The sequence below is a fragment of the Rhinoderma darwinii genome, chromosome 1 (assembly GCF_050947455.1).
Source record: "Rhinoderma darwinii isolate aRhiDar2 chromosome 1, aRhiDar2.hap1, whole genome shotgun sequence".
Taxonomy (NCBI): Eukaryota; Metazoa; Chordata; class Amphibia; order Anura; family Rhinodermatidae; genus Rhinoderma; species Rhinoderma darwinii.
Window position 1 is genome coordinate 275,354,679 of NC_134687.1, and position 9,294 is coordinate 275,363,972.

At 41.8% G+C, this 9,294-nt stretch overlaps 41 pseudogenes; all 41 read right to left on the reverse strand.

Moving 5' to 3' along the window:
• Positions 1-40: 40 nt before the first annotated feature.
• On the reverse strand, positions 41-159 carry LOC142738032 (5S ribosomal RNA; annotated as a pseudogene).
• A 67-nt stretch (positions 160-226) lies between these two features.
• LOC142715098 (5S ribosomal RNA) lies at positions 227-345 on the reverse strand (annotated as a pseudogene).
• Positions 346-412: 67 nt separating this feature from the next.
• Positions 413-531, reverse strand: LOC142737729 (5S ribosomal RNA; annotated as a pseudogene).
• Positions 532-598: 67 nt separating this feature from the next.
• LOC142710720 (5S ribosomal RNA) lies at positions 599-717 on the reverse strand (annotated as a pseudogene).
• A 67-nt stretch (positions 718-784) lies between these two features.
• On the reverse strand, positions 785-904 carry LOC142674432 (5S ribosomal RNA; annotated as a pseudogene).
• Positions 905-1,158: 254 nt separating this feature from the next.
• Positions 1,159-1,277, reverse strand: LOC142737452 (5S ribosomal RNA; annotated as a pseudogene).
• Positions 1,278-1,344: 67 nt separating this feature from the next.
• Positions 1,345-1,463, reverse strand: LOC142688162 (5S ribosomal RNA; annotated as a pseudogene).
• A 67-nt stretch (positions 1,464-1,530) lies between these two features.
• Positions 1,531-1,649, reverse strand: LOC142708756 (5S ribosomal RNA; annotated as a pseudogene).
• A 67-nt stretch (positions 1,650-1,716) lies between these two features.
• On the reverse strand, positions 1,717-1,835 carry LOC142668699 (5S ribosomal RNA; annotated as a pseudogene).
• A 67-nt stretch (positions 1,836-1,902) lies between these two features.
• On the reverse strand, positions 1,903-2,021 carry LOC142736716 (5S ribosomal RNA; annotated as a pseudogene).
• Positions 2,022-2,088: 67 nt separating this feature from the next.
• On the reverse strand, positions 2,089-2,207 carry LOC142666551 (5S ribosomal RNA; annotated as a pseudogene).
• Positions 2,208-2,460: 253 nt separating this feature from the next.
• LOC142665432 (5S ribosomal RNA) lies at positions 2,461-2,579 on the reverse strand (annotated as a pseudogene).
• Positions 2,580-2,646: 67 nt separating this feature from the next.
• LOC142733911 (5S ribosomal RNA) lies at positions 2,647-2,765 on the reverse strand (annotated as a pseudogene).
• A 67-nt stretch (positions 2,766-2,832) lies between these two features.
• LOC142666126 (5S ribosomal RNA) lies at positions 2,833-2,951 on the reverse strand (annotated as a pseudogene).
• A 67-nt stretch (positions 2,952-3,018) lies between these two features.
• Positions 3,019-3,137, reverse strand: LOC142684065 (5S ribosomal RNA; annotated as a pseudogene).
• A 67-nt stretch (positions 3,138-3,204) lies between these two features.
• LOC142692279 (5S ribosomal RNA) lies at positions 3,205-3,323 on the reverse strand (annotated as a pseudogene).
• A 67-nt stretch (positions 3,324-3,390) lies between these two features.
• Positions 3,391-3,509, reverse strand: LOC142737413 (5S ribosomal RNA; annotated as a pseudogene).
• Positions 3,510-3,576: 67 nt separating this feature from the next.
• LOC142737362 (5S ribosomal RNA) lies at positions 3,577-3,695 on the reverse strand (annotated as a pseudogene).
• Positions 3,696-3,762: 67 nt separating this feature from the next.
• On the reverse strand, positions 3,763-3,881 carry LOC142728859 (5S ribosomal RNA; annotated as a pseudogene).
• Positions 3,882-4,134: 253 nt separating this feature from the next.
• On the reverse strand, positions 4,135-4,253 carry LOC142708254 (5S ribosomal RNA; annotated as a pseudogene).
• A 253-nt stretch (positions 4,254-4,506) lies between these two features.
• Positions 4,507-4,625, reverse strand: LOC142704762 (5S ribosomal RNA; annotated as a pseudogene).
• A 254-nt stretch (positions 4,626-4,879) lies between these two features.
• On the reverse strand, positions 4,880-4,998 carry LOC142737453 (5S ribosomal RNA; annotated as a pseudogene).
• A 67-nt stretch (positions 4,999-5,065) lies between these two features.
• LOC142704091 (5S ribosomal RNA) lies at positions 5,066-5,184 on the reverse strand (annotated as a pseudogene).
• Positions 5,185-5,437: 253 nt separating this feature from the next.
• On the reverse strand, positions 5,438-5,556 carry LOC142668722 (5S ribosomal RNA; annotated as a pseudogene).
• Positions 5,557-5,623: 67 nt separating this feature from the next.
• On the reverse strand, positions 5,624-5,742 carry LOC142678321 (5S ribosomal RNA; annotated as a pseudogene).
• Positions 5,743-5,809: 67 nt separating this feature from the next.
• Positions 5,810-5,928, reverse strand: LOC142686742 (5S ribosomal RNA; annotated as a pseudogene).
• Positions 5,929-5,995: 67 nt separating this feature from the next.
• On the reverse strand, positions 5,996-6,114 carry LOC142728497 (5S ribosomal RNA; annotated as a pseudogene).
• A 67-nt stretch (positions 6,115-6,181) lies between these two features.
• Positions 6,182-6,300, reverse strand: LOC142737364 (5S ribosomal RNA; annotated as a pseudogene).
• Positions 6,301-6,368: 68 nt separating this feature from the next.
• On the reverse strand, positions 6,369-6,487 carry LOC142678488 (5S ribosomal RNA; annotated as a pseudogene).
• Positions 6,488-6,554: 67 nt separating this feature from the next.
• Positions 6,555-6,673, reverse strand: LOC142688173 (5S ribosomal RNA; annotated as a pseudogene).
• Positions 6,674-6,740: 67 nt separating this feature from the next.
• LOC142708767 (5S ribosomal RNA) lies at positions 6,741-6,859 on the reverse strand (annotated as a pseudogene).
• A 67-nt stretch (positions 6,860-6,926) lies between these two features.
• LOC142666590 (5S ribosomal RNA) lies at positions 6,927-7,045 on the reverse strand (annotated as a pseudogene).
• A 67-nt stretch (positions 7,046-7,112) lies between these two features.
• On the reverse strand, positions 7,113-7,231 carry LOC142728500 (5S ribosomal RNA; annotated as a pseudogene).
• A 67-nt stretch (positions 7,232-7,298) lies between these two features.
• On the reverse strand, positions 7,299-7,417 carry LOC142666557 (5S ribosomal RNA; annotated as a pseudogene).
• A 253-nt stretch (positions 7,418-7,670) lies between these two features.
• LOC142733579 (5S ribosomal RNA) lies at positions 7,671-7,789 on the reverse strand (annotated as a pseudogene).
• Positions 7,790-7,856: 67 nt separating this feature from the next.
• Positions 7,857-7,975, reverse strand: LOC142701127 (5S ribosomal RNA; annotated as a pseudogene).
• Positions 7,976-8,042: 67 nt separating this feature from the next.
• On the reverse strand, positions 8,043-8,161 carry LOC142737414 (5S ribosomal RNA; annotated as a pseudogene).
• A 67-nt stretch (positions 8,162-8,228) lies between these two features.
• Positions 8,229-8,347, reverse strand: LOC142737365 (5S ribosomal RNA; annotated as a pseudogene).
• Positions 8,348-8,414: 67 nt separating this feature from the next.
• On the reverse strand, positions 8,415-8,533 carry LOC142728881 (5S ribosomal RNA; annotated as a pseudogene).
• Positions 8,534-8,785: 252 nt separating this feature from the next.
• On the reverse strand, positions 8,786-8,904 carry LOC142707630 (5S ribosomal RNA; annotated as a pseudogene).
• Positions 8,905-9,157: 253 nt separating this feature from the next.
• On the reverse strand, positions 9,158-9,276 carry LOC142682003 (5S ribosomal RNA; annotated as a pseudogene).
• Between the last annotated feature and the right edge of the window lie 18 nt (positions 9,277-9,294).

Genomic DNA, 9,294 nt, shown 5'->3' on the forward strand with positions numbered 1-9,294 from the left:
TTAATCTATTGTGAAACAAAATCTAAACGACATAATAAGAAGTCAACCGCACCACGGATTCCCAGACAGTCTCCCACACTGGTACTAGCGAGGCCTTAAGCTGTGTAACTTCTGTGATCTAACGAGAGCAGGCACATTCAGCTTAGAATGGCCATTGACATTAAATGCTTTAATCCATAGTCCTTTTTAATCGATTGTGAAACAAAATCTAAACGCCATAATAAAAAGTCAACCGCACCACGGATTCCCAGACAGTCTCCCACACTGGTACTAGCGAGGCCTTAAGCTGTGTAACTTCTGCGATCTGACGAGAGCAGGCACATTCAGCTTAGAATGGCCATTGACATTAAATGCTTTAATCCATAGTCCTTTTTAATCGATTGTGAAACAAAATCTAAACGACATAATAAAAAGTCAACCGCACTACGGATTCCCAGACAGTCTCCCACACTGGTACTAGCGAGGCCTTAAGCTGTGTAACTTCTGCGATCTGACGAGAGCAGGAACATTCAGCTTAGAATGGCCATTGACATTAAATGCTTTAATCCATAGTCCTTTTTAATCGATTGTGAAACAAAATCTAAACGACATAATAAAAAGGCAACCGCACCACGGATTCCCAGACAGTCTCCCACACTGGTACTAGCGAGGCCTTAAGCTGTGTAACTTCTGCGATCTGACGAGAGTAAGGACATTCAGCTTAGAATGGCCATTGACATTAAATGCTTTAATCCATAGTCCTTTTTAATCGATTGTGAAACAAAATCTAAACGACATAATAAAAATTCAACCGCACCACGGATTCCCAGACAGTCTCCCACACTGGTACTAGCGAGGCCTTAAGCTGTGTAACTTCTGCGATCTCGACGAGAGCAGGCACATTCAGCTTAGAATGGCCATTGACGTTAAATGCTTTAATCCATAGTCCTATTTAATCTATTGTGAAACAAAATCTAAACGACATAATAAAAAGTCAACCGCACCACGGATTTCCAGACAGTCTCCCACACTGGTACTAGCGAGGCGTTAAGCTGTGTAACTTCTGCGATCTAACAAGAGCAGGGACATTCAGCTTAGAATGGCCATTGACATTAAAGGCTTTAATCCATAGTCCTTTTTAATCGATTGTGAAACAAAATCTAAACGACACAATAAAAATGTCAACCGCACCACGGATTCCCAGACAGTCTCCCACACTGGTACTAGCGAGGCCTTAAGCTGTGTAACTTCTGCGTTCTGACCAGAGCAGGCACATTCAGCTTAGAATGGCCATTGACATTAAAAGCCTTAATCCATAGTCCTATTTAATCTATTGTGAAACAAAATCTAAACAACATAATAAAAAGTCAACCGCACCACGGATTCCCAGACAGTCTCCCACACTGGTACTAGCGAGGTCTTAAGCTGTGTAACTTCTGCGATCTGACGAGAGCAGGGACATTCAGCTTAGAATGTCCATTGACATTAAATGCTTTAATCCATAGTCCTTTTTAATCGATTGTGAAACAAAATCTAAACGACATAATAAAAATTCAACCGCACCACGGATTCCAAGACAGTCTCCCACACTGGTACTAGCGAGGCCTTAAGCTGTGTAACTGCTGCGTTCTGACGAGAGCAGGCACATTGAGCTTAGAATGGCCATTGACGTTAAATGCTTTAATCCATAGTCCTATTTAATCTATTGTGAAACAAAATCTAAACGACATAATAAAAAGTCAGCCGCACCACGGATTCCCAGACAGTCTCCCACACTGGTACTAGCGAGGCCTTAAGCTGTGTAACTTCTGCGATCTGACGAGAGCAGGCACATTCAGCTTAGAATGGCCATAGACATTAAATGCTTTAATCCATAGTCCTTTTTAATCGATTGTGAAACAAAATCTAAACAACATAATATAAAGTCAACCGCACCACGGATTCCCAGACAGTCTCCCACACTGGTACTAGCGAGGCCTTAAGCTGTGTGACTTCTGCGATCTGACGAGAGCAGGGACATTCAGCTTAGAATGGCCATTGACATCAAATGCTTTAATCCATAGTCCTTTTTAATCGATTGTGAAACAAAATCTAAACGACATAATAAAAATTCAACCACACCACGGATTCCCAGACAGTCTCCCACACTGGTACTAGCGAGGCCTTAAGCTGTGTAACTTCTGCGATCTGACGAGAGCAGGCACATTCAGCTTAGAATGGCCATTGACGTTAAATGCTTTACTCCATAGTCCTATTTAATCTATTGTGAAACAAAATGTAAACGACATAATAAAAAGTCAACCGCACCACGGATTCCCAGACAGTCTCCCACAATGGTACTAGCGAGGCGTTAAGCTGTGTAACTTCTGCAATCTAACGAGAGCTTGCACATTCAGCTTAGAATGGCCATTGACATTAAATGCTTTAATCCATAGTCCTTTTTAATCGATTGTGAAACAAAATCTAAACGACATAATAAAAATTCAACCGCACCACGGATTCCCAGACAGTTTCCCACACTGGTACTAGCGAGGCCTTAAGCTGTGTAACTTCTGCGATCTGACGAGAGCAGGCACATTCAGCTTAGAATGGCCATTGACATTAAAAGCCTTGATCCATAGTCCTATTTAATTTATTGTGAAACAAAATCTAAACAACATAATAAAAAGTCAACCGCACCACGTATTCCCAGACAGTCTCCCACACTGGTACTAGCGAGGCCTTAAGCTGTGTAACTTCTGCGATCTGACGAGAACAGGGACATTCAGCTTAGAATGGCCATTGACATTAAATGCTTTAATACATAGTCCTTTTTAATCGATTGTGAAACAAAATCTAAACGACATAATAAAAATTCAACCGCACCACGGATTCCCAGACAGTTTCCCACACTGGTACTAGCGAGGCCTTAAGCTGTGTAACTTCTGCGTTCTGACGAGAGCAGGCACAATCAGCTTAGAATGGCCATTGACGTTAAATGCTTTAATCCATAGTCCTATTTAATCTATTGTGAAACAAAATCTAAACGACATAATAAAAAGTCAAATGCACCACGGATTCCCAGACAGTCTCCCACACTGGTACTAGCAAAGCCTTAAGCTGTGTAACTTCTGCGATCTGACGAGAGCAGGCACATTCAGCTTAGAATGGCCATTGACATTAAATGCTTTAATCCATAGTCCTTTTTAATCGATTGTGAAACAAAATCTAAACGACATAATAAAAAGTCAACCGCACCACGGATTCCCAGACAGTCTCCCACACTGGTACTAGCGAGGCCTTAAGCTGTGTAACTTCTGCGGTCTGACGAGAGGAGGCACATTCAGCTTAGAATGGCCATTGACATTAAATGCTTTAATCCATAGTCCTTTTTAATCGATTGTGAAACAAAATCTAAACGACATAATAAAAATTCAACCGCACCACGGATTCCCAGACAGTTTCCCACACTGGTACTAGCGAGGCCTTAAGCTGTGTAACTTCTGCGTTCTGACGAGAGCAGGCACATTCAGCTTAGAATGGCCATTGACGTTAAATGCTTTAATCCATAGTCCTATTTAATCTATTGTGAAACAAAATCTAAACGACATAATAAAAAGTCAACCGCACCACGGATTCCCAGACAGTCTCCCACACTGGTACTAGCAAAGCCTTAAGCTGTGTAACTTCTGCGATCTGACGAGAGCAGGCACATTCAGCTTAGAATGGCCATTGACATTAAATGCTTTAATCCATAGTCCTTTTTAATCGATTGTGAAACAAAATCTAAACGACATAATAAAAAGTCAACCGCACCACGGATTCCCAGACAGTCTCCCACACTGGTACTAGCGAGGCCTTAAGCTGTGTAACTTCTGCGGTCTGACGAGAGCAGGCACATTCAGCTTAGAATGGCCATTGACATTAAATGCTTTAATCCATAGTCCTTTTTAATCGAATGTGAAACAAAATCTAAACAACATAATAAAAACACAACCGCACCACGGATTCCCAGACAGTCTCCCACACTGGTACTAGCGAGGCGTTAAGCTGTGTAACTTCTGCGATCTAACAAGAGCAGGGATATTCAGCTTAGAATGGCCATTGACATTAAAGGCTTTAATCCATAGTCCTTTTTAATCGATTGTGAAACAAAATCTAAACGACACAATAAAAATTCAACCGCACCACGGATTCCCAGACAGTCTCCCACACTGGTACTAGCGAAGCCTTAAGCTGTGTAACTTCTGCGATCTGACGAGAGCAGGCACATTCAGTTTAGAATGGCCATTAACATTAAAAGCCTTAATCCATAGTCCTATTTAATCTATTGTGAAACAAAATCTAAACGACATAATAAAAAGTCAACCGCACCACGGATTCCCAGACAGTCTCCCACACTGGTACTAGCAAGGCGTTAAGCTGTGTAACTTCTGCGATCTAACAAGAGCAGGGACATTCAGCTTAGAATGGCCATTGACATTAAAGGCTTTAATCCATAGTCCTTTTTAATCGATTGTGAAACAAAATCTAAACGACACAATAAAAATTCAACCGCACCACGGATTCTCAGACAGTCTCCCACACTGGTACTAGCGAGGCCTTAAGCTGTGTAACTTCTGCGTTCTGACCAGAGCAGGCACATTCAGCTTAGAATGGCCATTGACGTTAAATGCTTTAATCCATAGTCCTATTTAATCTATTGTGAAACAAAATCTAAACGACATAATAAAAAGTCAACCGCACCACGGATTCCCAGACAGTCTCCCACACTGGTACTAGCGAGGCGTTAAGCTGTGTAACTTCTGCGATCTAACAAGAGCAGGGACATTCAGCTTAGAATGGCCATTGACATTAAAGGCGTTAATCCATAGTCCTTTTTAATCGATTGTGAAACAAAATCTAAACGACACAATAAAAATGTCAACCGCACCACGGATTCCCAGACAGTCTCCCACACTGGTACTAGCGAGGCCTTAAGCTGTGTAACTTCTGCGTTCTGACCAGAGCAGGCACATTCAGCTTAGAATGGCCATTGACATTAAAAGCCTTAATCCATAGTCCTATTTAATCTATTGTGAAACAAAATCTAAACAACATAATAAAAAGTCAACTGCACCACGGATTCCCAGACAGTCTCCCACACTGGTACTAGCAAGGTCTTAAGCTGTGTAACTTCTGCGATCTGACGAGAGCAGGGACATTCAGCTTAGAATGTCCATTGACATTAAATGCTTTAATCCATAGTCCTTTTTAATCGATTGTGAAACAAAATCTAAACGACATAATAAAAATTCAACCGCACCACGGATTACAAGACAGTCTCCCACACTGGTACTAGCGAGGCCTTAAGCTGTGTAACTGCTGCGTTCTGACGAGAGCAGGCACATTGAGCTTAGAATGGCCATTGACGTTAAATGCTTTAATCCATAGTCCTATTTAATCTATTGTGAAACAAAATCTAAACGACATAATAAAAAGTCAGCCGCACCACGGATTCCCAGACAGTCTCCCACACTGGTACTAGCGAGGCCTTAAGCTGTGTAACTTCTGCGATCTGACGAGAGCAGGCACATTCAGCTTAGAATGGCCATAGACATTAAATGCTTTAATCCATAGTCCTTTTTAATCGATTGTGAAACAAAATCTAAACAACATAATATAAAGTCAACCGCAACACGGATTCCCAGACAGTCTCCCACACTGGTACTAGCGAGGCCTTAAGCTGTGTAACTTCTGCGATCTGACGAGAGCAGGGACATTCAGCTTAGAATGGCCATTGACATCAAATGCTTTAATCCATAGTCCTTTTTAATCGATTGTGAAACAAAATCTAAACGACATAATAAAAATTCAACCACACCACGGATTCCCAGACAGTCTCCCACACTGGTACTAGCGAGGCCTTAAGCTGTGTAACTTCTGCGATCTGACGAGAGCAGGCACATTCAGCTTAGAATGGCCATAGACATTAAATGCTTTAATCCATAGTCCTTTTTAATCGATTGTGAAACAAAATCTAAACAACATAATATAAAGTCAACCGCACCACGGATTCCCAGACAGTCTCCCACACTGGTACTAGCGAGGCCTTAAGCTGTGTAACTTCTGCGATCTGACGAGAGCAGGGACATTCAGCTTAGAATGGCCATTGACATCAAATGCTTTACTCCATAGTCCTATTTAATCTATTGTGAAACAAAATCTAAACGACATAATAAAAAGTCAACCGCACCACGGATTCCCAGACAGTCTCCCACACTGGTACTAGCAAAGCCTTAAGCTGTGTAACTTCTGCGATCTGACGAGAGCAGGCACATTCAGCTTAGAATGGCCATTGACATTAAATGCTTTAATCCATAGTCCTTTTTAATCGATTGTGAAACAAAATCTAAACGACACAATAAAAATGTCAACCGCACCACGGATTCCCAGACAGTCTCCCACACTGGTACTAGCGAGGCCTTAAGCTGTGTAACTTCTGCGTTCTGACCAGAGCAGGCACATTCAGCTTAGAATGGCCATTGATATTAAAAGCCTTAATCCATAGTCCTATTTAATCTATTGTGAAACAAAATCTAAACAACATAATAAAAAGTCAACCGCACCACGGATTCCCAGACAGTCTCCCACACTGGTACTAGCGAGGTCTTAAGCTGTGTAACTTCTGCGATCTGACGAGAGCAGGGACATTCAGCTTAGAATGTCCATTGACATTAAATGCTTTAATCCATAGTCCTTTTTAATCGATTGTGAAACAAAATCTAAACGACATAATAAAAATTCAACCGCACCACGGATTCCAAGACAGTCTCCCACACTGGTACTAGCGAGGCCTTAAGCTGTGTAACTGCTGCGTTCTGACGAGAGCAGGCACATTGAGCTTAGAATGGCCATTGACGTTAAATGCTTTAATCCATAGTCCTATTTAATCTATTGTGAAACAAAATCTAAACGACATAATAAAAAGTCAGCCGCACCACGGATTCCCAGACAGTCTCCCACACTGGTACTAGCGAGGCCTTAAGCTGTGTAATTTCTGCGATCTGACGAGAGCAGGCACATTCAGCTTAGAATGGCCATAGACATTAAAGGCTTTAATCCATAGTCCTTTTTAATCGATTGTGAAACAAAATCTAAACAACATAATATAAAGTCAACCGCACCACGGATTCCCAGACAGTCTCCCACACTGGTACTAGCGAGGCCTTAAGCTGTGTAACTTCTGCGATCTGACGAGAGCAGGGACATTCAGCTTAGAATGGCCATTGACATCAAATGCTTTAATCCATAGTCCTTTTTAATCGATTGTGAAACAAAATCTAAACGACATAATAAAAATTCAACCACACCACGGATTCCCAGACAGTCTCCCACACTGGTACTAGCGAGGCCTTAAGCTGTGTAACTTCTGCGATCTGACGAGAGCAGGCACATTCAGCTTAGAATGGCCATTGACGTTAAATGCTTTACTCCATAGTCCTATTTAATCTATTGTGAAACAAAATGTAAACAACATAATAAAAAGTCAACCGCACCACGGATTCCCAGACAGTCTCCCACACTGGTACTAGCGAGGCGTTAAGCTGTGTAACTTCTGCAATCTAACGAGAGCTTGCACATTCAGCTTAGAATGGCCGTTGACATTAAATGCTTTAATCCATAGTCCTTTTTAATCGATTGTGAAACAAAATCTAAACGACATAATAAAAAGTCAACCACACCACGGATTCCCAGACAGTCTCCCACACTGGTACTAGCGAGGCCTTAAGCTGTGTAACTTCTGCGATCTGACGAGAGCAGGCACATTCAGCTTAGAATGGCCATTGACATTAAATGCTTTAATCCATAGTCCTTTTTAATCGATTGTGAAACAAAATCTAAACGACATAATAAAAAGTCAACCGCACCACGGATTCCCAGACAGTCTCCCACACTGGTACTTGCGAGGCCTTAAGCTGTGTAACTTCTGCGGTCTGACGAGAGGAGGCACATTCAGCTTAGAATGGCCATTGACATTAAATGCTTTAATCCATAGTCCTTTTTAATCGATTGTGAAACAAAATCTAAACGACATAATAAAAATTCAACCGCACCACGGATTCCCAGACAGTTTCCCACACTGGTACTAGCGAGGCCTTAAGCTGTGTAACTTCTGCGTTCTGACGAGAGCAGGCACATTCAGCTTAGAATGGCCATTGACGTTAAATGCTTTAATCCATAGTCCTATTTAATCTATTGTGAAACAAAATCTAAACGACATAATAAAAAGTCAACCGCACCACGGATTCCCAGACAGTCTCCCACACTGGTACTAGCAAAGCCTTAAGCTGTGTAACTTCTGCGATCTGACGAGAGCAGGCACATTCAGCTTAGAATGGCCATTGACATTAAATGCTTTAATCCATAGTCCTTTTTAATCGATTGTGAAACAAAATCTAAACGACATAATAAAAAGTCAACCGCACCACGGATTCCCAGACAGTCTCCCACACTGGTACTAGCGAGGCCTTAAGCTGTGTAACTTCTGCGGTCTGACGAGAGCAGGCACATTCAGCTTAGAATGGCCATTGACATTAAATGCTTTAATCCATAGTCCTATTTAATCTATTGTGAAACAAAATCTAAACAACATAATAAAAAGTCAACCGCACCACGGATTCCCAGACAGTCTCCACACTGGTACTAGCGAGGTCTTAAGCTGTGTAACTTCTGCGATCTGACGAGAGCAGGGACATTCAGCTTAGAATGTCCATTGACATTAAATGCTTTAATCCATAGTCCTTTTTAATCGATTGTGAAACAAAATCTAAACGACATAATAAAAATTCAACCGCACCACGGATTACAAGACAGTCTCCCACACTGGTACTAGCGAGGCCTTAAGCTGTGTAACTGCTGCGTTCTGACGAGAGCAGGTACATTCAGCTTAGAATGGCCATTGACGTTAAATGCTTTAATCCATAGTCCTATTTAATCTATTGTGAAACAAAATCTAAACGACATAATAAAAAGTCAACCGCACCACGGATTCCCAGACACTCTCCCACACTGGTACTAGCGAGGGCTTAAGCTGTGTAACTTCTGCGATCTAACGAGAGCAGGCACATTCAGCTTAGAATTGCCATTGACATTAAATGCTTTAATCCATAGTCCTTTTTAATCGATTGTGAAACAAAATCTAAACGACATAATAAAAAGTCTACCGCACCACGGATTCCCAAACAGCCTCCCACACTGGTACTAGCGAGGCCTTAAGCTGTGTAACATCTGCGTTCTGACGAGAGCAGGCACATTCAGCTTAGAATGGCCATTGACGTTAAATGCTTTAATCCA